This window comes from Scyliorhinus canicula, chromosome 2 (genome assembly GCF_902713615.1).
Source record: "Scyliorhinus canicula chromosome 2, sScyCan1.1, whole genome shotgun sequence".
Taxonomy (NCBI): domain Eukaryota; kingdom Metazoa; phylum Chordata; class Chondrichthyes; order Carcharhiniformes; family Scyliorhinidae; genus Scyliorhinus; species Scyliorhinus canicula.
In genome coordinates, this window is record NC_052147.1 from 94,936,627 (window position 1) to 94,962,699 (window position 26,073).

The following is a 26,073-nucleotide window of genomic DNA, read 5'->3' on the forward strand; positions in this document are numbered from 1 at the left end:
GGGTGGAACCATGTTTATGTGGATGTTGCTGGCTATGGAGAATCGGCTAAGTCCTTGAAGGAAAAGGACTGGAACTTGACCTGGAAGACCTACATGCTTGAAACTGGGGTTATTCAAATGGAATGGGCTGCCGAGAAAATCTGTCTATCTGTAATTTCCACCTTGTACAGACTTTGTTACTGTATGTTTAATTTACTTTGATTCTGATGCATGCAGAAGTAAAAGTTTACCTTTTTTTCTGTAATATTTTTCATTTCGAGGTTGGCCGATAAATTTGCTTGTTGTAGTTTTTGGGTCCCCATCAGGGAATTGATCCTTAGATAAGTTATTTTCCCCAAGTGTCATCATGTTTTCCCTTTTTTGATTTTTTTTCCTTTATTATCCAGCTATCATCTTTTTTGTCATCATAAACTCCATGCCCTAAGCACCATCTCTATTCATCTCCCGATCACTGTGTGGCTGAACCAGACATTTGCCACTTCTTTCATCCTATTTGACCAAAAGCTGAGCTTCCCAACCCCATAGTCATTTCATCACTTTGACCACCTGCTTTACCTCCGTAGAAACCCTCAACCATATATCTTTTATGCCCAGATTCAACTATTCCAGTGTTCTTCTGGATGGCCTCCAACCTTGCATCATGGGGTGGCATGGTGGCACAGTGTTAGCACTGCTGCCTCACAGCTCCAGGATACCAGGTTCAATTCCAGTCTTGGGTGACTGTGGGGAGTCTGCACTTTCTCCTCGTGTCTGTGTGGGTTTCCTCCGGATGCTCCGGTTTCTTCCCACAGTTCAAAGATGTGCAGGTTAGGTGAATTCGACATGCTAAATTGCCCGTTAATGTCAAAAAGGTTAGGTGGGGTTACGGGGATAGGGTTGAGGCATGGGCCTAAGCTTAAGTAGGGTGTTCTTTTTATTATTTTTTAGAAAATATTTTATTGAAGCATTTGTTGAAGCATCCCTGCCTTGTCCCCCCGCAAAGACTAAAGTATTCTGACCGAACTTGGTTAGTTCTTACATTTGCAACCGGGGCCTGGTACAGTAGCTGGGCCCTTTCCACAAATCCCTGCCCAAACCCAAACCTGCCTAAAATATCCCATAGATGCTTCCACTCCACTCGGTCGAATGCCTTCCCCAAGTCCATGGCAACTACCACTTCAGCCTCGCGCCCCTCTGCTGGCATCATAATTACATTAAGAAGCTGTCTAATGTTGGATGTCAGGTGCCTGTCCTTTACAAATCCCGTCAGATCCTCCCCAATTATCTCTGGGACACAATCCTCTATTCGAGTGGCCAGGATCTTTGCCAATAATTTAGCATCCACATTCAAGAGGGAGATTGGCCTGTTCGATCCACAGCTCTCCGGATCCTTGTCACGCTTCAGGATGAGAGAAATTGATTCCTGTGATAATGTTGGGGTTAGTACTCCCAGCTGCTTGGGCTCGTTGAAAGCCTTAACCAGGAGCAGCCCCAGTAACCCAGAGAACTTCTTAAAGAATTCCACTGGGAACCCATCAGGTCCTGGGGCTTTACCGATTGCATCACCCCAGTCCCTCTATCACCTCCCCAAGCCCAATCGGGCCCCTCAGGACTTCCACCAGCTCCTCATTTACCTTCGGGAACTCTAGCCTCCCCAGGAATTGATTCATGGCCTCCTCCCCAATCGGGGGTTCCGACTCGTATAGCTGGCTATAAAATTCCCGGAACACTTCAATCACCGCCCCCGGGTCCATCTTCCCACTCAAATCTTTTATTTCCCCTATTTCTCTCACTGCCTCCTGTTTCCTCAGCTGATGCGCCAGCATCCTGCTAGCTTTCTCCCTATGTTCATATATTGTCCCTTTTACCCTCCTCAGCTGACCCTCCGCCTTTCCTGTGAAAAGGAGCCCAAACTCCATTTGAAGTCTCTGACGCTCCTTCAGGAGCTCCTCATTTGGAGACTTTGAATATCTCCTGTCCACCTGTAAGATTTCCCCTACCAACCTGTCCAGCTCCGACTGCTCAGTTTTATCCCTGTGGGCTCGAATCGAAATACATTCCCCTCTAATGACCGCTTTCAGTGCCTCCCAGACCACCCCAGCTGCAGTCTCTCCCGTGTCATTGATCTTTATGTACCCCCGAATGGCCTCTCTCACTCGCTCACAGATCTCCTCATCCGCTAACAGCCGTGTATCTAGTTTCCACAGTGGGCGCTGGGACATTCCCGTGTCTGCCCTTAGGTCTATCCAGTGTGGTGCATGATCTGAGACCACAATTGCTGAATACTCAGTGTCCTCAACCCCTGCTAACAGTGTTTTATCTAACACAAAGAAATCTATCCTGGAGTACGCCTTATGTACATGGGAGTAGAATGAATATTCCCTACTCCTTGGTCTCCCAAATCTCCACGGATCCACCCCTACCATGCACTCCATGAACCCCCACAGTTCCTTTGCCATTGCTGATAGCTTCCCCGACCTAGCACTCGACCGGTCCAACCTCGGGTCCAGGCCGTATTAAAGTCACCCTCCCCATGATCAGCCGGTGCGAGTCAAGGTCTGGGGTGTTCCCCAGCACCTTCCTGGTAAACGCGACATCATCCCAGTTTGGGGCATATATGTTCACCAGCACCACTGCCATTCCCTCTAGCTTCCCGCTAACCATAATAAATCTGCCTCCCGGGTCTACCTCTATCCTCCCCACCTTGAATGTCACCCTTTTATTAATCAGGATAGCCACTCCCCTTGTTTTAAAGTCCAGACTTGAATGAAACACTTGTCCGGCCCATCCCTTCTTTAATCTAATTTGGTCTCCCAGCTTCAAGTGTGTCTCCTGTAACATAGCCACGTCCGTTTTTAACTGTCTCAGGTGTGCGAACACACAAGCTCTGTTCACCGGCCCGTTCAGTCCATGAACATTGCATGTAACCAGTCTGTCAAGGGGGCTTTTGCTCCCCTCCCTTGTCGGTCAACCATGACCTTTCCTGGGCCTGTTCCTAGCCCGTGTTCCGCACCTCACTTGATCCGCCCCTCGGCGACGACTGCCATCTGATCTCCATCTCCAGTCTCCTAACTGTCCCTTACCCGTCAGCTGTGCCCCCCTCTCCCCCCCCCCCCCCCACTTTGTCTTTCCTCAGCTCTCCCCCCACTTTGCTCCTGTGAACCAGCTATCCAGCTAGCTCAGCATCTTCAACCCTCTGGCGTCGATTCTGTCACACCTAACAATAACACAAGCACTCAACACAATAACAACAATCCCAAAAATCAAACATACCATCCCCCAACGCGCAGGCAACGAGGCAAACCCCTCCCCCTTTAAACAATTCTTGTCAGTCCCATCACCTTCAAACAGAATCAACCACAAAAGAAGAAGCTTCAAGCAGCTTAAGCGAAATTATGCATGCAAGAATCAACCATCCTTCTTGCAGAAACTAAAACATCCCATTGCATCTTAAAAGTTCTTCCCTCTATCCAGTACACAAAAGGAAAGAAAAAACAAACCAAAACCCTTTTCTTCCCGAACAACGCAACTTAACTCAGAATTAAAAGACCAAAATTTTAAACAAGACATAACAAAACATAGAACCATTTTTCTCACCTCCCCGCCATCCTGTCCCTCCCCCTAAACTCAGACCACCACAGTTTGAATTTAAAAGTCGTTACTCCAGATTGCCAGGTTCTACCCTTCCCCCTTTGACCAATTCTTACCAGTCACATCACCTTCAAAGAGAATCAAACACAATAGAAGCGTCAAGCAGCTTAATCAAAATTGTGCATGCAAGAATCAACCATCTTTGTTACAGAGAAAAAATCTAAATCAAATTACACAAGACGAGAGAAAAAAAAAGAAAGAAAAACTTTTTTCTTTAAATAAAACATCCAAACCCTCTTCTTCCCGATCATCACAACTTAACTCACAGAATTAAAAGACTGACATTTTAAACAAGACAAAGCAGAACACAGAACCATTTTTCTCTCCTCCCCGCCATTCCATCCCTTCCCTCAAAATCAGCCCACCACAGTTAGAATTTAAGAGTCCTTAAGCCAGATTATTGACTTTCATGAAAATAACCACCTCTTCCTGAGAACTAAAATACAGCTCCCAGTTCTCATAGGTCACCCAAAGAAGCACCGGGTATAACAGTCCAAATTTAATGTCTTTCTCAAACAGGGCCGCCATAACTTTGTTGAATCTTGCTCTCCTCTTTGCGAGTTCTGGTCCCCAGTCTTGATATACCCGGATCACTGATTCTTCCCACATGTACCGTTTTGTCTGCCAGGCCCACTTCATGATATGCTCCTTGTCAAGGAATCGATGTAGCCTCACCACCATGGCCCTCTGGGGCTCACGACGCTGGGGCTTGCGTACGAGACCCTGTGAACCCGGTCCACCTCCAGCGGCTTGTCAAACACATCCGCCCCGACCATCTCCTGCGACATCTTCCCCACATACGCTCCCGCATCTGATCCCACCTTCCTCTCTGGCAGCCCGACAATTCGGATATTTTGCCTGCGAGACCAGTTCTCCAAGTCTTCCACTTTATCTAGCAGTCGTGTCTGGCCAGCCTGTAGTATGATAATTTCCAAAGCCATTGCAGTGGACTCCTCCTCTTGTTCAGTCGCCAGCTCCTGCAACTTTAGAATCTCCTGTCCCTGGGTTGTCATTTTCTCCTCCACCGGATCAACCACCTCCTTAATCGAGGCTATCATCTGGGTTACGTCTTCTGTACACTCCTTGCGATGCTGGGTGAACTTCTCATCCAGGTACTCAACCCATTGCTCCATTGATCAGTGAGCTGACGTGGACACGCTTTGTCTCGTTACCATTGAGCTCGATGACCTCTGATTCTTGCTTTCACTCATCTTTTGGTTTCTCCCTTTTCGAGTCTTAATTGGACACAATTCCATAAATTGAGGGTCACCTCCTTTTCCTCTCCCTTCGTTCAACTTATGGTGAGAAAGTTTATGAAAAATCCGGCTTAAACACCATTTAAAAAAAACACTCAGGCGAGAGCTGCTGTATGTGCGACCGTTTACTCCATGGCCGCCACGGAAGTGGCTGTTCTTTTTAAGCGCCGGTGCAGAATCGATGGGCTGAATGGCCTCTATCTGCACTGTAAATTCTATGATTCTGTCATTTTGGGTGCATAGAAAACTCTGCTGTGCATATCCTAACTCATCCTGATGTTCACTGTTCTCTGTTGCCTCCTGGTTTGGCAATGCCTCGATTTTAAAACTTTCATCCTTGTTTTCAAATCTTTTTAGCCTCACCCCGCCCTATCTCTGAAAGTTCCTCCTGCCCTACAACTGTCCAATATAATATGTCCGTGCTCCTCCAGTTCTGGCCACTTTCACATTACCAATTTTCATCATTCCACAATGGCCTCCATTTTGCTTTAGCTTCAGTCCTGAAATTCCTTCACTAAACCTGTCTACTTCTCTGCTTAAGACAGGACAGTCCTTAAACATCTTTGACCAAGGCTTTAATCACTTGTTCTGATACCTCCTCGGTAATTAGGTGACAAATTTGTCGAATAACACTCTTGTGAAGTGCCATAGGATATGTTGCTAAATTAAAGGTTCTGTATAAATGATTGTTGGAGTTGGTCTGCCTGAGCTATGATATTAACAGCCAATCAGTTAAAGGTCAGAGTTTTCATCTGAACATGTTGACAATATCTTCTACTGGAAGAATGTTATGGGTATAAAATTCAAAAATTTGTAACTCGAGACTTTGGTGAAGCAGGACCTCAAATTATGCTTTGCTAATACAATGTTATGGGGCAGCAGGTTGTCTATATTCATTACCATTTGTCTCCTATTGTCAGCTTGCTTAGAGCAAGCTAGCTGAAAACCTCCATAGGAATGTGCAGTGACAGAGTTTAAATATCTTTGGTCCAATACCAAGGCACTATCTCTCAGGTTGGAATAAAAAAATAAGATGAAGAGGGGAGAGAGAGACATAATCCACGAACATGAAAAATGACCTCCCAAGTTGTTCAAATATTCCTTCTTGTGGTTCCCCACTGACAGGTTTGGCAGAATTAGAGAAAATGTGACTGAGTCACTGATGATTCATTGTAAACCTTTTCTATAAGTCACAGCTAACTTCTGAACCAAATTTACAAGATATGTGAGCATGTCGATTCAGCAAATAATTAGGAAGAAAAGTAATATATTGGCTTTATTGTAAGGGGATGGAGTATACAAACAATGAAGTCTTGCTAAAGTGTGCAGGACTTTGGTGAGATGACACCTACTGCATGCCATTTTGGTCTCCTTATTTCAGGAGGGATATACTTGTATTAAAGGTAGTTTGGTGAGGGTTCACTAGTTTGCCTTCTGGGATGAAGGCATTGTCCTTCGAGGAAAGGTTGAGAAGCATGGACCTCACTGAACCTTAGAACAACAAGAGCTGATCTTATTGAAATCTTTAAGATTCTGAGGGTGCTTGACAACATAGATGCAGAGAGAATGTTTCTTGCTCCTCATGGGGGAATCTAGAAGCAGGGAACATGGTTTGTGAATGAGGGTCATAAAACTTTGGAATGCTCTATCACAGAGAGCACGAGATGCTTGAGGTCGACTGGTTGAGATGGACAGATTTTTGAACTATAGAGGAGTCCAGGATTTTGGGGAACAGGCAGGCAGGGGGATTTGAGATCTCAAGTCAAATTAACCATGATCTTATTGGATGGCAAAACAGGCTTGAGGGGCTGTATCATCTCCTCTATTTCGTATATGCTTATGACAATAAAAAGCTCTGAATTCTATCCTGTTGTTGCCAAAAATTAAAACTACTCAATTGGTCCCCTCTTCAATTACCTAATTGTCATTTAAAGTTTTCTACATCATCTACCCAGACTGCCTGTCTGTATAGTCCATTCCATGTTTTAAACCAGGGGCTGGTTTAGCACAGTGGGCTAAACAGCTGGCTTGCAATGCAGAACAAGGCCAGCAGTGCAGGTTCAATTCCCGTACCAGCCTCCCCGAACATGGCGCCGGAATGTGGCGACTAGGGGCTTTTCACAGTAACTTCATTGAAGCCTACTTGTGACAATAAGCGATTATTATTATTATTATTATTATTATCATTATTATTATTATGTGTTCACCACCCTCTGTGCAACATAGATGAACTAAAACTAAACATTCTAGTTACATTTGTGCCTCTTGTTTCCTGAGAGGAGGTAGCTATGTGAGAGAGAAAAACTCTTCGTTTTTTTTCTTGATATTCATTTGCCCATTCCTAATTGTCCTTTAGAAAGTGGCGGTGAACCACCGTCACAATCTATGATCCATGTGTGAAGGTGCTTGCAAAGCTGCTGTTCAGTCAGTATTTTCAGAATTTTGACCCAGTAGCAACAAAGGTACAGTGATATATTTTTAAAGTCAGGATAGTGAGGAACTTAGAGTTACTGTTGTTCCCATGCATCTACCCGCATCCACCCAGGTGGTAAAGATTACAAATTTGGGAGATTCTGTCAAAGAGTTGCTGCAGTGCATCTTGTAGTCAGGTCAGAGTTGGACAGAATGAATGTATTCCTCTTGTAGTTCAGCATATGATTTTCTGAATGCTCAGTGATTGACCTGAGGGTGTTTTAACTCTAGAGCTACAGAACGTCTGTTTTTTTCAAATCATATAGAAACTAACCTCGCGTCAAATTCCAGTAATCTATTCCCACTGCTTTGGCCCCAAAGGGTTCGCTCTGTATTGGTATGCAAACCTAATTTTGATGGAAAAGTTGGACCATACCTCATCCGTGCAATTAATCTAGTAGACAGACTGGTAACTAGATCTCAAGGGCATGCGGGGTATAAAGGAAGTTCTGTTGAGATTAGTAGCTTAAAGCAACTTTCTAGCATGTTTTGAGTATCTTGGGGAAGCTGAAATGCTTCATAAATTAAGAGAAATCCCAAATGAAACCACTTCAAGGTTTATTCTTCAGCAGCAAATGTTGGTTTGTGATTGCTCTGGGCATGATTTAACTCATACCCGCCCACATAGAGACGCCAGGATATTCATTGCCAAGCTGATTAAGTCCCAGCTGGAATATGGTGGCCAATTTTGGACATAATACTTTGTGAAGGATGTCAAAGCCTCGGAGAAGGTTCAGAGGAGATTTACTTGAATGGTGTGAAGAATAAGGAACATCAGTTATGGAGAGGCATTGGAGAAACTTGGCTCCTTCGAACAGAGAGGGTTAAACGGAGATATAATCGAGTTGTTCAAAATCATGAAGCGTTTTGATGGGACTAAATAAAGATTCCAGTGGCAAATGGGTCAGTAATCAGAGATGACAGATTTACTATAATTGTCAAAAGAACCAGAGATATGATAAGGAAAAATATTATTATCTAGTGATTTAGGATGATCTGGAATATACTCCCTGAAAGGATGGTGGAAGCAGATTCATTATTAATTTTGAAAAGCAAATTGGATAAATATCTGACAGAGAACCTAGGACCTTAAACTAATGATCTGGTATGAATAAAGTTCTCGGGCGGGATTCTCCACGAACTGGCGGGGTCCTCCGCACCTTCGGGCTAGGCCGGCACCGGAGTGTTTGGCGGCGCGCCAGCCGGCATTGAAGGGCTTGGCGCCACGCCAACCGGCACCTAAGGGCCTCCGCCGGCCAGCGCGAGTTGGTGCATGCGCAGGAGTGCCAGCGTTATCCCAGCACATGCGCAGGGGGGTTCTTCCCCGCACCGACCATGGTGGAGGTTGACAGCGGCCTGTGCGGAAGGAAAGAGTGCCCTCACAGCACATGCCCCCTGCGGATCGGTGGGCCACGATTACGGGCCAGGCCACCGTGGGGGCACCCCCCCCCCCCCCCCCCCCCCCCCCCCCCCCCCCCCCCTCCCGAGGACTCTGCACGCCACCCATGGAGCCAGGTCCTGCCGGAAAGGACCTGTTGTGATTTACGCCGGCAGAACCGGCCGAAAATGGGCGGCCACTCAGCCCATCGCGAGCCGGAGAATCGCTGGGGAGACCGCTGCCAACGACCCCCGACCAGCGCGGTGCGATTCCCGGGCCTGCCAAAACCCCGGTGCCGGAGAATTCAGCAGCCGGCGGGGGCGGAATTCATGCCGGCCCCCTGCAATTCTCCAATCCGGCGCGGGGGGTCGGAGAATCCCGCCCCTTATCTCTTTTTCACACTCTCTTTCTCACTGTCTCTCACTCTCATTCTCGCTCTCAAATCCTCTCATTAACTCTCCGTCTCTCACACTTTGTGGCTATTTCCAGCTTGGGACAGAATACCACTTCTGAATACTTGGACGGAACGTTGAGGAGCTTCAATCTCCTGACATTGTCACTGACCCTTTTTCCAGCAGTAAGTCTTTGAAAGTTAATTTGTGTATGGAAAGACACAATTATAGTGCTATATGAAATAAAAGGGTTCACTTCACTCTTCAGGCATGGTAGGAGATCCACTGAAACCTCATCACTTTTTCTGTTCAACATCTGACTCAATTAAGATGTTTAGATAAATTGAATCCTAACTCCGTAATTTAGCATCACCTGGAGATGTTTATACAGGCAGGATTATGTGAAGATCAATCTCTCAGCAGTCTGACGGAGCAAGTACTAAGCATTTGCTTCAAAACATAAGACAATTGAGTGATTGTATCTGATGATTACTCAATATGTTGGTGGGGGTTTCTAATATGCCTCTGATTTTCCTCTTTCATAGTAAATATTGTTCAGAACAATTATCCCGGTGAATTTATATTAAACAAGGAAAGCTTTGAAACTTTTGTCTGTAGATCTGTTGGATATGGCCACTGACAAGCACATAGTTGCTCCACAAAGACAGAACCCAAAAATCATTGGTCAAGAGTATAATTTACACAGCTCTCCTCAGCATATTTGATTGCTTGGTTATGGAAGGAATTTTTGCTCCTGTTATACTTAATGAATTTGCACCTCAAATGACTCCTATGTTTGAAATAGTAAGAGTGTAAAAACATAAAGACTAGGAGCAGGGGTAGGCAATTCAGTCCCTCGAGCCTGCTCCGCCATTCAATACAATTATGGCTGATCTCATCTTGGCCTCAACTCCACTTTCCTGCCCCGGTCTCCATAACCCTTCAATCCATTACTTGTTTGGTGACAGTGGTGTACAATTACATATGTGATATCGTAACATAACTCTTTTCTAACATTTTTTCCCAAGGTTTCTTCACCAGTTAATAGTATAAAATGCTGCTATTATAGCTTGTGGTACAAAAAGCAATTGGAGAAATATTTTGGTATATCTGTTCATGAAATTTGTTTGGTAAATCCAAAACATTGATAGACCAGAAGTAATCAATAAGGTTCTTTCTTGTTATTTCAAGTTCGAGTTTCATCTATGTAAACATGATGTGGAGATGCCTTGAAAGGAGCAGTGCTCCGAAAGTTAGTGATTTGAAATAAACCTGTTGGACTTTAACCTGGTGTTGTAAGACTTCCATTTATGTAAACAAATGGGGCGGGATTCTTCGTCCCGCCGCACCCATTTTCTGGTGCGGTGCGGCCCTGTCAGCAGCGGGATCCTCCATCCTGGCAGCCGGCTAATGGGGTTCTCATTGTGGGCACCCCCACGCCGATGGGAAATCTGCGGGCGTGAGTGCGTTGCTGGCGAAACGGAGGATCCCGCCGACAGAGAATCCAGCCCATGATATGAGATTTTCTCTTTTTTAAATTTATTGTTCTGTCTTTATTTCTGCTTGCATCAACAGTCAGTTTTATTCTCTAAACAAAGATTCCCATTGCATTCTCTGCTCAGATATGACAGTTCTGTAGGCATGCCCAAAGCCTTTGGGAAGCTATTATTTTGGGAAATTGAACTTCAGGATTTTGTCTAACCGTACATATGAACATACATATGAATTAGGATCAGGAATAGGTCATTCGGCCCCTTGAGCCGGCTCCTCCCTTCATAAGCTGATTTGAATGCCGCCAAAACTTCACATTCACCTTACTTCTATGCCAAATGGGGGACCCCTTAATTTTAAACTGTGTCCCCTAGTTCTTGTCTCTCCAACAAGGAGAAAGATCCTTTTCGTGTTCACCCTATCTCCTCAGGATTTTATATATTTCGATAAGATCCCCTCTCAATCTTCAAAACTCCAGTGGATCAGGACCAGCCTGTCCAACTTTTCTTTGTGAGGTAATCCCGCCCTCCCATCTAACCTATCAGTCAAGTCTGAACTGCTTCCCCTGCATTTATATCCTGTACATGTCATCTGTGCATGGGAAATATTTAATAAAAATTTAATCTTTTGCTTTTTATATAGATAAAAGTAAGGATTGTCCACCTATTCAGAATGCTTGGTAATGGCAAAATGAGAAATAGAATGCATCACTCTTTAATAGCTGGTTGAGTACCATTACATTGAAAGTGTAATCTTCCTCTACTTGCTATTCATTTTTGGACCAATATAAACAAGGCTTTTTGATTCTTATGTATCAGGTACCTCATGTACATGGGTGAATAAATAAACTTTTATAAAGCAATATTGCTTTCATAGAATCATAGAACCCCTACAGTGCAGAAGGAGGCCATTTGGCCCATTGGTTCTGCACTGACCCTCTGAAAGAGCACCCTACCTAGGCACACTCCCCTGCCCTATCCCTGTAACCCCACTAACCTGCACACTTGTGGACACTAAGGGGCAAGTTAGCATGGCCAATCCACCAACCCTGCACATATTTGGACTGTGGGAGGAAACCAGAGGAAACAGACACGGGGAGAACGTGCAAGCTCCACATAGACAGCCACCCAAGGCAGGAATCGCACCCAGGTCCCTGGTGCTGTGAGGCAGCAGTGCTAACCACCATGCCACCCATTTATCTACTATGAAACACCAACTTCAAAATGTTATTGTCCCTATTTCTATGTAACGAGAGTGACCATAGCAAGATATCCATTTATTTTCATAGATCTTTGATTTCCAGAACTTCTTCCAATTTTCCGTTGTACAGTACAGGATTTGGACCCATTATCTCTAAACAATAAGTTACCTTGATCTTTATTCCAAAATTTGAGTTGTTTAATAATGTGCTAGCAAAGTTATTGCACGTTTTCATCCACTCATTATACTGACAGTGTTGGGAACTAGGTGCAGGTTCAGTTACAAAATTGCTTTGTGTTTCATTTTCTTGTACAGCTCCATTAAGTACATAGTTAAATATAAATCTTGAATCAATTTCTGGAATTTTTGTACTTTGTCAGTCTGATTAATTTATAGCTGCCAGTAGTTCTTAAGAATGAACCTGAGAATGAAGGAACCTTGGCTCCAATCCAGCCCAAGATAGGGCTGCTGTGAGGAATGTCCACAAGGCCTCCCGATGGCCCAACAACTTAATTAAGTTAATGATTGAGCTATATAGACCTGAAGGAAGTTGATATCCCAACAATGGGAATTTGTGGCATAGTGGTGTTACTGATCTCGCAGACCTGGGTTCAGTTCCCACCATGGCAGATGGTGAAAATTGAATTCAATAACAAAGAATATGGAATTAAAAGTGTAAAATTAAATGTCGAATCAAACCATTGTTGATTATTGTAAAAATACGTCTGGTTCACTAACGTCCTTTAAGGAAGGAAATCAGCCATCCTTACCTGGGGTGGGATTCTCCCCTACCCGGCGGGGCGAGGGGTCCCGGCGTAGTGGGTGACGCCAACCACTCCGGCGTCGGGCCTCCGCAAAGATGCGGAATTCTCCGCACCTTTAGGGGCCAAGCCCTCGCATTGAGGGGCTAGGCCCGTGCCAGAGTGGTTGGCACCACGCCGACTGGCGCCAAAACCGGCCCCCAAGGCCTTTGATGCCCGGCACCGGGGCTGGCCGAAAGGCCTTTGCCGGTTCGTGCATGTGCCGGTGCGTCAGCTACCGCTGACGTCACCACTGGCGCATGCGCGCTGGGGGATTCTCTTCCGCCTCCACCATGGTGGAGGCAGTGGCGGCGGTGGAAGAAAAAGAGTGCCCCCACATCACTGGCCTGCCTGCCGATCGGTGGGCCCCGATCGCGGGCCTGGCCACCGTGGGGGCACCCCCTGGGGTCCGATCGCCCCGCGCCCCCCTCCCCCCCCAGGACCCCGGGGGACTGCCCACACCGCTGATCCCGCCGCCACCCAGAGGTGGTTCAAACCACGGCGGCGGGTTTGGCCTCTCAGCCGGAGAATTGCCACAGGGGGCTCGTCGATCGGCGCGGTGTGATTCCCGCCCCCGCCAATTCCTGGGTCTCGGAGAATTTCGCCCCTCGTCTTCATGTGTCTCCAGGTCCACATAACATGGTTCATTCTCAAATGCCATCTGAAATGAAGGGCAGTTAGGGATGGGAAATAAATGCTGGTCCAACCAGTGAAGCCCATATCCCGTCAATTAAGTTAAAAAAATAATATACTGAGCTGGATGATCTTAGGTTGGGGGTAAGTATTGATGCACAGTGCTTCACCATAAAGTGGATATACCTTCCATGTCTGGCCACGTTCCCACATTTAATTTGATGAATTTAGGCTTTCTCCATCACATACTTTTTACTAATGGAATCTGTTTTCCTTATGAAGTATTAATTAAAGTTTCACAGATCAACAGATCAAAATGTTCAATAATTAATTGTACAATTATAATATTATCTCAATCTTGCACAATCGCAGCTTTCTTCAACATTGATGATTTATCATTGTTTGCTCTATAATTAAGCATCAAATGTTGCCGCCCCACGTATAAAGTTCAGATGGATGGTATAGTTGAGGATTGGAAATTGCTGAGTGCACTGCTAAATTTCTTGCCAATAATCCTGATGAACCATTCCTATTTTGGAATTTCTATTTTCAAAATATCTTGCCAAATTCAAGGTCTGGTCTCCTAATAACATCCAAATATGAGGTGGTAGTGTCCTACCTTTGCAGAACGTTTAGAGACCTGAAACTGTGATGAACATCTTTAGCCCAACCAAATTATTTTCTTACATGTTATGTGATACCCTATAATTTGGCATTGGGCTCTGAAAGAGAACGAAACGGTAATGTAACGCAGAGGCATTTCATCGCAGTCATCTGGAAAATATATTGATGTATTTATTGATAAATATGTGGAAGAAGCATTCTGTAAAATTCTTTTAGTACATACAGCTTAAAGTTGCATTTTACCACAATTTAAAATGAAATTTCACTACCACTTGGAGAAACAACAGTAGTCATTGGACAAGATTTACCGGCTGTGTTGTGCTCAAAAGGCGCATGGTGTAACACAACCGGTAGGTGCCGGGTGATCCTTCTTCTGGGATATTACTGGCTCGCCACACCTTGTGAGATCTAATACGATCTCGCAAAAACGTTACGATGTGAATCTCGCCCATTGCGGGCGGAATCACTTTTTGGCAAATCTGCAGATTAGAGTGACAGTCCCACGATATACCCAAGGCGTGGGATCTAAGTCCTTTGTCTTGCAGATCTCGGGCGTGCGCCATTCAGTGCTGGTCCCCACAAATGGGCACCAGACTTACCAATGCCTTATGAAATTGTACAAAGATTCCTTTATTCTTGCATTCCAAGCCTTTTGCAACCAAACCTAACATACAATTTGCCATCCTAAATGTTTGCTGTATGCCTGCTTGTTATATAGAATATACAGTGCAGAAGGAGGCCATTTGGCCCATCGAGTCTGCACCGACCCACTTAAGCCCACACTTCCATCCTATCCCCTGAACCCAATAACCCCTCCTAACCTTTTTGGACACTAAGGGCAATTTAGCATGGCTAATCCACCTAACCTGCACGTCTTTGGACTTTGGGACGAAACCGGAGCATCCGGAGGAAACCCTCGCAGACACCGGGAGAATGTGTAGACTCCGCACAGACAGTGACCCAGCAGGGAATCGAACCTGGGACCATGGCGCTATGAAGCCACAGTGCTAACCACGATGCTACCGTGCTGCTTTTTTACTGTTATGTTTCTGTGATTCATGTACCAAGGATCTGCAATCACTTGGGACCTTTTAAATACAAATGTTTCCCAGCCTTTTACCATTAAAATAATATTCTGCCTTTTTTTAATTTTTCCCATTAAAATTAAAACTTCATACTTCACCACTTGTATTCCATCTGTCACGTTCTTACCTATTCACTCAGCATGTCTATAACTCTCTCCAACCTCATTGCATCCATCACATCCTTACGTTGTACCATCAGGAAACTTGGTCCATTACACTTGGCCCACTCATCTAAATCATTAATATAGATACGAACATACAATGTTTTTTAATAGAATCCCGACAGAGCCGATGGAGGCCATTCAGCCCATCAAATCTTCACTGACCCTACAAAAGAGAACCCCATCTAGGCCCTCTCCCTGCCCTATCCCTGTAACCCCACCTAACCTACACATTTCTGGACACTAAAGGGCACGTTAGCATGGCCAATCCAACTAACCTGCACATCTTTGGACTGTGGAAGGAAATCGGAGCACCCGGAGGAAACCCACGTAGACAGAGAGAATGTGAAAACTCAACACAGACAGTCACCGAAGGCCGGAATTGAACCCATGCCCCTTGCGCTTTGAAGCAGCAGTGCTAACCACTATGCTGAGGAGGCTACTCGGCCCCTCTAGCCTACTCCATCATTTCATCAGATCTTGGCTGATCTGATTGTATCCTCCACTCCACATTCCTGCCTCCCCTCAATAGCCTTTCACCCACTTGTTAACCAGTAATCTATCTAGCTCGTCCTTAAAAATGTTCAAAGATCCTGCTTTCACTGTCTTTTGAGTTCCAAAGACTCCTGGTCCTCTGAGGGAACATTTCTTACCTAATCTCGGTCTTAAATGAGTGACCCTTTATTTTTAAACTGTGATAACTTGTTCTAGATTCTATTACAAGAGGAAACATCCTCTCCATATCCATTCTGTCATGATCCCTCAGGATTTTAAAGGTTTCAAACAAGTCATCCCTGTCTCTTCTTGTCTGCAGTGGATATTAGCCTAACCGTCCAACCTTTCCTCATAAGATAAACCGCTTATTCCAGGTATTAGTCTATAAACCTTCTCTGAACCACTTCTAATGAATTTACATATTTCCTTAAATAAGTTTTTTTTAATAAATTTAGAGTACCCAATTATTTTTTTCCAAATTAAGGGGCAATTTAGCCTGGCCAATCCACCTAGCCTGCACATCTTTGGGTTGTGGGGGAGAAACACACGCAAACACGGGGTGAATGTGCAAACTCCACACGGACAGTGACCCAGAGCCGGGATCGAACCTGGGACCTCGGCGCCATGAGGCACAGGGCTAACCCACTGCACCACCGTGCTGCCCACCTTAAATAAGTTAACCAATGCTGTGCACGGCGTTCCAGATGTAGTCTCACTACCAGTGCCCTATACAACTGAAGGATAACCTCCCTACTTTCATAATCAATTCCCATCACAATAAACTGTAACATTATATTAACTTTCCTATTTACTTCCCGTGCTTGCATATTAGCTTTTTGTGATTCATGCACTAGTACACTCAGGTTCCTCTGAATCTTAGAGCTCTCCAATCTCTCTCTATTTAGATAAGTTGTTTTTTATTCTTCCTGTCAAAATGGACAATTTCACATTTGCCTATATTATGCTCTATTTGCCAGATTGCTATCCACTCGTGACCCTGCAGCAGATGGAAATGCAGTGCATCTTATATATGGTACGCATAGCTGGTACTGTGTGTTAGTGGTGGAGGGAGTGAATATTTAAGGTGGGGTGGGGTACCAATCAAGTAGAGGAAGGAGCAGTGCTCCGAAAACTAGTGTTTGAAACAAACATGTTGGACTTTAACCTAGTGTTGTAAGACTTCTTCATATTTCTAGCTAGCTTTCTCCCATACTCCCTACTTATTCATCTTTTTGCCATTCTTTGCAGTTTTCTATACTCTGCCCAATCTTCTGTCCTGCTGCTGATCGTTGTGTATTTGTATGTTTTTTTCTTTAAGTTTGATACTGTCTTTAACTTTTTTAGTTAAACACAGATGGTGGCTTCTCCTCTTCGAAGTTTTCTTTCTCATTGGAACGTATCTATTCTCTGCATTCTGAAATATCCGTTTAAAAGTCAGCCACTTCATATCTATGGACCGATCCCTTAAAACTCATGTGTTCGTTTGTAGCTGAGGTCAAAGCACTGATCCTTGCAGTACCCTGCTAGTTATAGCCTGCCAATCCAAAAAGTCCTATTTATTTCTGCTCCCTGTTTGTTTTCTGTCCGCTAACCGAACCTCAATCCATACTCATATTATACCCTAAATCCCATGAGTCTCGTTTTGTTACTGAAAACAGATTGAAAATCCAAATACACTATCCACTGCTTTCCTCTTCACCTTACTGGTTGCATCCTCAAAAATTCTAACAAACAGAATTTCCTTTTCATAAATGTGCACTAATGCTGACATGATTTTCTAAGTGCCCTGTTACAGTGTCCCAAACAATAGATTGCACAATTTTGCCTTTCACTGATGTTAGACTAACTGGACAATAGCTCTCTGTTTTCTCATTTCCTTTCTTATTTAGTGGGATTATGTTTGCTATCTTCCGATCCGTGGCATAGTTCTAGAATCTAAGGAATTCTGGAAGATCAAAGCCATTGCGTCTACTATCTCTGAAGCTACCTCTTTTAAAGCCTTAGGATACAGATCATCAGACCCAAGGGATTTCTTGTCACTTAGTTCCGTTAATTTCTCCGGTACTGTTTCTTTACTTCTACTGATTTCTTTAAGTTGGAACCATTGAATCATAGAATTTACAATGCAAAAGGAGGCCATTTGGCCCATCAAGTCTACACCGGCCCTTGAATGAGTATCCTACTTAAGCTCACACCTCCACCCTATCCCCGTAACCAGTAGCCCCACCTAACCTTTGGACACTAAGGGCAATTTAGCATGGCCAATCCACCTAACCCACACATCTTTGGACTGTGGGAGGAAACCGGAGCACCCGAAGGAAACCCACGCAGACATGGGGAGAACGTACAGACTCCACACAGACAGTGACCCAAGCCGGGAATCAAACTCAGTTCCCTGGTGCTGTGAAGAAACAGTGCTAACCACTGAGCTATCACGTCTCCTTATTCTCTTATTAAGTTCCTTATTCTCACTTGACCACTCATTCCCCTTTTATTTTGGGAATAACTTTTGTATCTCCTACCATGAAGACACAGTATTTCTTTAATATTTCCATATTCACCATTATAATTTGGGGCAGCACGGTAGCATGGTGGTTAGCATAAATGCTTCACAGCTCCAGGGTCCCAGGTTCGATTCCCGGCTGGGTCACTATCTGTGTGGAGTCTGCACGTCCTCCCCGTGTGTGCGTGGGTTTCCTCCGGGTGCTCCGGTTTCCTCCCACAGTACAAAGATGTGCGGGTTAGGTGGATTGGCCGTGCTAAATTGCCCGTAGTGTCCTAAAAAGTAAGGTTAAGGGGGGGTTGTTGGGTTACGGGTATAGGGTGGATACGTGGGTTTGAGTAGGGTGATCATTGCTCGGCACAACATCGAGGGCCGAAGGGCCTGTTCTGTGCTGTACTGTTCTATGTTCTATGTTCTAATTTCATCTGCCTGTTTTAGTTCACATTTACTAATTAGTCCACATTTACTATTTTAATTAATCTCATCCTATTTACATAGAAAAGTTTATAATTTGTCTTTTATCTCGTGTTCATGCTCCAATATCTTGTACTATATTGAGTTTGAATTTCTTTCTCAAAGCCCATGGATTTCTTGTACTATTGCTCAAGGCACATCAATAGGTTTTCTAGTGTTGCTAATTTGTGCTAAGTGTGCTTTACACTTAATTTGCTCTGTTTAATCACCTTGCTCTAGAGTCTCCAGGTATCTTTATGATACCACCATGAGGTTCAAGTTCAAGTGCTGATCAATAACTCAATACACCAGTTCGTAAGGTTCAAATCAAAGCACATTTATTATATACACAGTCAATCGCTACTCATGCATAAAAGACTATTTCTAACACTAAAAGGCCAATACTTAGCTTTGGAAACTGGCCCATCAGGTCAGGGGAACAAATGGCCTTTCGTTCGATTTTGAGTCTGCAGGCTTCCAGCTGGTATGGACTAATGGTTAGGAGCGCCTATCTCGTAGCGTGCGTTGACTGGACACTTACTTGGTTGGTGCAGCTGCTAGGCAAGTCTCTCCGAGTTGAGAGTCACGGTCAAGAGTTCTTTGAGAGCTGCCAAGAAGACCGAACTGAACTTGGGGACTCTATTTTATAGTCCCCAGGGGCTTCGCACCATTTTGGGCGGTCCCGTACCTGGTTCCAATTGATTGGACCATGTTCCAATCAATTGATTTGATTTCCTCAATACTGGGGCTGTTCCCTGATCGGTTCCTAAGTGTCCGTTGGCCTTCCTTTGTCTTGGCTCCCGCTGGCACCGAGTAGTCTGGCTTGGCCTCGATTATCTTAAATGTTTCCAATTGTTCCCGGGGATCGCTCATCAATATGTAGATGATTGTTAGTTTCAGTGCTGTCTGGGTTTCTGCAAGTTCTAATATACAGGAGATTTTGCACCTGCTTGTTTTCCTGCATTTGGCCATTTCTCCCTGCATTCTTAACGGATCTCCATTTTAAAGTCGGGAAGTGGCCAACCCAGGTGGCTACACTAGCAACAGGTTTCATATACCACGTTCTGCTCAATGCATTGAATGACGTTTGGAGTACCTGTATATTAATATTTCTAATCGAAAGTCAGTTGGTTTTTCAAAATGTATTCTCTTTTGGGATGTGGATGTGAAGACAAGGCCAGCATTTGTTACCTATCCTTATTCAGCCTTGAGGAGGTGGAACTGAGCTGCTGCCTTGAACAGCTGCAGCCCAAGTGGGGTAGCTGTTGCATAGGGACCTTCAGAATTTTGACCCAGCGACAATGAATAACATTGTATTTCCAAGTCAAGATGGTGTGTGCCTTGCAGGGGAACATATAGTTGACTGTGTTCCCATCTGCTGCAGGGTCACGATTTTGGAAGGTGCTATCGAAGGAGGCTTCATGAGTTGCTGCAGTGCATCTTATATATGGTACGCAGAGCTGGTACAGTATGTTAGTGGTGGAGGGAGTGAATATTTAAGGTGGGGTGGGGTACCAATCAAGTAGACTGTGTGTCCTGGGTGGTACGTAGCTTCTTAATTGTTGTTGGAGCTCCACTCAATTGGAGAGTATTTCATGACTTGTGCCTTTCAGATGGTGGACAGGCTTTGCGAAGCTTTCTGCCCTCTGACCTGTTCTTATAGCCACAGTATCTATATGGCTGGTCCAGTTAAGTTTCTAGTCAGTAGTAACTCCCAGCAAAAATAATGCCAATGAATGTCTGGACGAGATGCTTAAATTCTTTCTTATTGGAGATGGTCATTGCCTGGTATTTCTGAAGTGTGAATGTTATATGCCACTCATCAGTCCAAACTTGAATGTTGCCTTGAATATTTCCTCTTATGAACACGGATTGTTTCTGCCAATGAGAAATTGCAAAAGATAATTGTGCAATCATCAGAAAACATTCCCACTTCTGACCTAATGATGGTGTTGCAAACTTGTGGTGACCTGTAATGATTAAAGAACATTTGAACTCCTAGTTATTAACTGAAAGAACTGCACCACAAGATTTCACATTTAGAATCGTAGATTTACATTGCAGAAGGAGCCCATTCATCCCATCAATTCTGCACCGGCCCTTGGAAAGAGCACGTAACTTAAGTTCATACCTCCACCCTATCCCCATAACCCAGTAATCTAACCTATCCTTTTTGGACATTAAGGGGCAATTTATCATGACCAATCAACCTAATCTGCACATCTTTGGACTGTGAGAGGAAACCGGAACATCCAGAGGAAACCCACGCGGACATGGGGAGGAAGTGCAAACTCCACACAGAGAGTCACCCGAGGCCGGAATTGAACCTGGGTCCCTGGCGCAGTGAGGCAGCAGTGCTAACCACTGTGCCACCGGCCGCCCCCAGAAAATATTATTGTACAAGAGTTAAGCAAAGCAAGTACTGCTAATTTGACACTATATTTCATAAACATTTATACTTTAAATCCAAAAACCTCAACAAAGCACTCCTCATTCCATTTTTTATTCCACAAAGAGTTCCCTACACTTCACAGGCTCTTGAAGTTCGTTCACCTGGGCCTGAACCAAGGTGCGCCACAGCTTTCAGGAATTCACTTTGATTCTCCTCAATTTTCCCCTAATTCTCTGAGATATGTGATTTGTTAGGATCCTTCCACTAATAGCTGGCTAGGCAAACCCACCAACTCTCCATCAGCACTTCTCGATTGTGCACTCCTCAGATTACGTGTAGGTCTCACTGCATTTTTGCTTAGTGAAAGCAGGAAACGCCCTTGGTTTCTGAATGGTTCCAGCAGCTTCCACGCACCAACCCCATCTGTGAGAAATCACGGAGGTAAATCCAAAACAAAAGAGTAGCTCCCAATATAATCAGTTTCTGTAAGAATGTGGTGATGGGATACTCCAGACAGAAATGTAAAATAATTATCTCCAACTCTGATACTTTCCCAAACATATGAATAATTTAAACCACTTTTTGAGGTAGCTGTAGATTCTGTCCCAGAGAGATGTCACCCATTGTTAAGTGATTTCCCACTTCCAGTTCTGAAAAAAAGTATGGGCCAGCCTTTGAATTGCAATTATGCTAGGTTTGTTTATCAGCTTCTCAAACTGAGAGTTTTTATTTATCACATTTTAAAAATTCAATCCCCGATCTGAAAAGTACATTCCTAAAACAAATGAATGGTAACATTATGGGCGCGATTCTCCGGGAAAATTTTGAAATTCATTTGTGGCGGATTTTTCAGGGAGTTTCCCGTCAGCTCTGTCGGCGTGTTCCCCAACGCTATTCAATGACACTTTTTTGCGGCCCTGGGGAGTTTCTCACTAGTTTACCACCCAGGACTCTCTGATTTCACGGGAGACACCCCCAGGTGTTGTTTCATCTGGTCCACACAAGCGTGGACCAGTGCTGAACGTTGCCGAACTGCGGCTTCCCTGGGGAGGCCAGAGAGACAAGGGAGGCTGGTGGATCCCAGGCAGGTGGGTCATAAGTAGGTTTAAGATCTACTTCCGCGAGCGTCATTTGGTCCTGCCCCTTTTGGGTTGATTTCCAACTCCGATGTCTGGATGGACTTGGTCAAATCCCACGAGGTGTGGAGGCTGTCAGGAGGCCCGCTGGAGGCCTCTCCTAGGATCCACCAGCCGCAGTGTGTGTGCTCACCCGAGCACAACACGGCAATAGAATCGTGCCCTATATATCCATAACATTGAAGGGAATGTCATTGATGAAGCGGTCGAAGAGTCTAGGATACTACCCAGAGGAACTCCTGCAGCAATGGTTCTTTGATGCCACACTTGGTCAAATGCTGACTTGATGTCAAAGGCAGCTAATAACACCTCACTTCTTGAGTTCAACTCTTTGTCCATTCTTGCATTAAGGCTGTAATAAGGTCAAGAGTCAAGTGTTCCTAGCGGAACTCAATTCGAACTTTAGTGAGCAGGTTATTGCTGCATAAGTGCCACTTGGGCAGCACAGTAGCATTGTGGATAGCACAATGGCTTCACAGCTCCAGGGTCCCAAGTTTGATTCCGGCTTGGGTCACTGTCTGTGCGGAGTCTGCACATCCTCCCCGTGTGTGCGTGGGTTTCCTCCGGGTGCTCTGGTTTCCTCCCACAGTCCAAAGATGTGCAGGTTAGGTGGATTGGCCATGATAAATTGCCCTTAGTGTCCAAAAATGGCCTTAGTGTTGGATGGGGTTGCTGGGTTATGGGGATAGGGTGGAGGTGTTGACCTTGGGTAGGGTGCTCTTTCCAAGAGCCGGTGCAGACTCAATGGGCCGAATGGCCTTCTGCACTGTAAATTCTATGATCTATGATTGATTGCACTGTTAGTAACACCTTCCACTTTGCTGATGATCGAGAGTAAACTGATGGCCATTAATTGTCAGGTTGGACTTCTCTTGTTTTTTTGTTGTTGGGACATACCTAAATAATAGTTGTCAGATGGCTGCGAGTGTTCATAGAATTTACAGTGCAGAAGGAGGCCATTCGGCCCATCGAGTCTGCATCGGCTCTTGGAAAGCGCATCCAAGCCCACGCCTCCACCCTATCCCAGTAACCCCACCTAACCTGGACACTAAGGGGAATTTATCATGGCCAATCCACCTAATCTGTACGTTTTTGGACTGTGGAAAGAAACCAGAGCACCCGGAGGAAACCCACACAGACACTGGGAGAACGTGTAGACTCCGCACAGTGACCCAAGCCGGGAATCGAACGTGGGACCCTGGAGCTGTAAAGCAACTGTGCTAACTACTGTGCTACCGTGCTGCCCCACGAGTGTTGTAGCTGTACTGGAAAAGCTTGGTTAAGGGTGTGGAATGTTGTCAGGACCTATAGTCCCTGCAGTATCCAGTGCCTTCAGCCATTTCTTGATATATGATGGAGTAAACCAAATGGCTGAAGACTGGTATCTCTGATGCTGAGGACCCCAGGAGGAGACTGAGTGGATCATCCACTTGCCATTTCTAATGGAAGATGGTTGCAAATACTTCAGCTTTGTCTTTTGTGTTCGGCTCCCACACCATTGAAGATGGGGATCTTTGTGGAGTTTCCTGCTGCAGTTAGCCGTTTAATGTAAATTCTATGTTTCTATGAATTGTCCACTACCATTCACGACTGGATGTAGCAGGACTGCAGAGCTTAGATCTGATCTGTTGATTGTGCGATTGCTTAGTTCTGACTATTGCATGCTGCTAGTGTTGTTTGGCACGCAAGAGTCCCATGTTGTAGTTCATCAGGTTGCAACCTAATTTTTAGGTATACATGGTGCTGTTAATAGCATGCTCATCTGTACTCTTCATTGAGCCAGGGTTGATCCCTGGTCTTGATGGTGAGGATCGAGTGAGGGATGCGTATAACCATGAGGTTAAATACAATTCTGCTGTTGCTGATGGCCCTCAGAGCCCAGATACATTTGAGTTATGAGATCAGTTCTAAATCCATTCCATTTAGCACAGTGGTAGTGCCATGCAACGTGATGGAATGTATCCTAAATGTGAAGATGTGGCTTTGTCTCCACCAGGACCGCGCGGTGGTCATTCCTACCAATACCTCATGGACAGACGCATCTACAACAGGTAGATGGTGAGGACAGGATGAAGTGGGATTTTCCCTCTTTTTTGGTTTCCACACCACCTGCCACAGCCCAAGTCTAGCAGTTATGTCAGCCATCTTGATCAGTAGTGGTGCTACTGAGACACTGAAGGCCCCCACATTCTGTGTACCCTTGTGACCCTCAGTTCCTCTTCCAATTGATGTTCAACAGAGAGGAGTGATTGATTAGTGGCAGGAATGTGGAATGTCAACAGAAGGAAGTTTCTTTGCCCATTTTGACTAAATGCCTAGAGACTTCACGGGTCCACAGTCACAGTTGTGAACTCTCGGGGAAATTCCAGCCCAAATATATACCATTATGCTGCCACCTCTAATGGATGGTGATGTCCAGGACATTGTTATTGCCCAGTAGCACAAGTGGATAGCATTGTGACTTCACAGCACCAGGGTCCCAGGTTCGATTCCCTGCTGGATCACTGTCTGTGTGGAGTCTGCACGTTTTCCCCGTGTCTACGTGGGTTTCCTCCGGGTGCTCCGGTTTCCTCCCACAATCCAAAGATGTGCAGGTTAAGTGGATTGGCCATAATAAATTGCCCTTCATGACCAAAAAGGTTAGGAGGGGTTATTGGGTTATGAGGACAGGGTGGAAGTGAGGGCTTAAATGGGTCAGTGCAGACTCAATTGGCCGAATGGCCTCCTTCTGCACTGTATTTCTATGTTCTATGTATATCTTCTATTGTCTGTAAAGTGTGATTCAGTGTCTGTAAGAAGTGATTCGATGATCAAGTCAGGTGTTGCTTAAATAGTCTGGGGGACAGCTCTCCCACTTTTGGAACAAGCCCTCAGATGTTAGAATGGATGACTTTGTAGAGGTAAACGATCTGGGTGTACCATAGTTGTTTCCAGTGCCGAGGTTGATGCCAGTTGTTCATCCGGTTTCATTTTTCCGAGGGGGGGGGGGAATTGCGGGGGCGCCGGGGGAGGGTGTAAAAAATGTCGGGAGACCCTCCCGACATTTTTTACACCTCCCTTGGCGCCCCCAGCGATTCTCTTTCCCCCCCCCACCCCGGCTTGGAAAAATCGCCGCTCGCCGTTTTTCACGGTGAACGGTGATTCTCCGAGCCCGAGCAGCCGGCCCTTCACGCCTGTTTCACCACGGCAGCAACCACACCTGGTCGCTGCATTCGTGTAATGGCCGCCAGATGCCCGTTTGGGGCATCTAGGGGCTGGATTTGGACGGGAGCACCGCGGCTGTGCTCGGGAGGGGACAGGCCCGCAATCGGTGCCCACCGATCTTCGGGCCAACGTCCAAAACGGACGCACTCTTTCCCCTCCGCCGCCCGGCAAGATCAAGCCACCACGTCTTGCCGGGCGTCGGTGGAGAAAGACGGCACCGCGCATGCGCGGGTTCGTGCCGTCTGCGCGATGAAGTCATCCGCGCATGCGCGGATTGGAACCGGCAACCCGCGCATGTGCGGATGACTTCACATTCTCGGCGCGACGAAGTCGCGGCCGGGAAAGATGGAGGCCCGCTTCTAGCCCCCCAGGTGGGGGTGAATTAGGTGCGGGGAGCCGGCTCCGAGGCCATCGTGAACCTCGGCCGAGTTCACGACGGCATTCACGAATTCGGCCCCCTGCGGAGAATTCCGCCCATTGTCTTTGACATTCAATGCAAATAGTTCATTGAATTTATTCCTGGCAACACTTTGGCTATAGCACCATCGTAAGGTTCCCATTCTGGATCATATGTGTTGCTTCACTCTCAGAATCATCCCTTCAAAACAGACCAGCTTCCTCTATTTCCATTGAATTCGACATTCCGCAGTTTTAGAATTATCTGATGACAATTTTTGTACTAATAGCATCCCACAATTTGATGGTGAAACATCACCTGCCTGTCACCTTAAAATCTCTTAATGTGGTTCTGTGTACGATTGTTAGATA

General features: G+C 45.4%; 1 protein-coding gene across 1 annotated transcript in view; it reads left to right on the plus strand.

The window, feature by feature from the left end:
- rmdn3 (regulator of microtubule dynamics 3) overlaps positions 1 to 26,073 on the plus strand; it is a 411,523-nt gene that overhangs the window by 244,269 nt on the left and 141,181 nt on the right. The window lies entirely within an intron of this gene.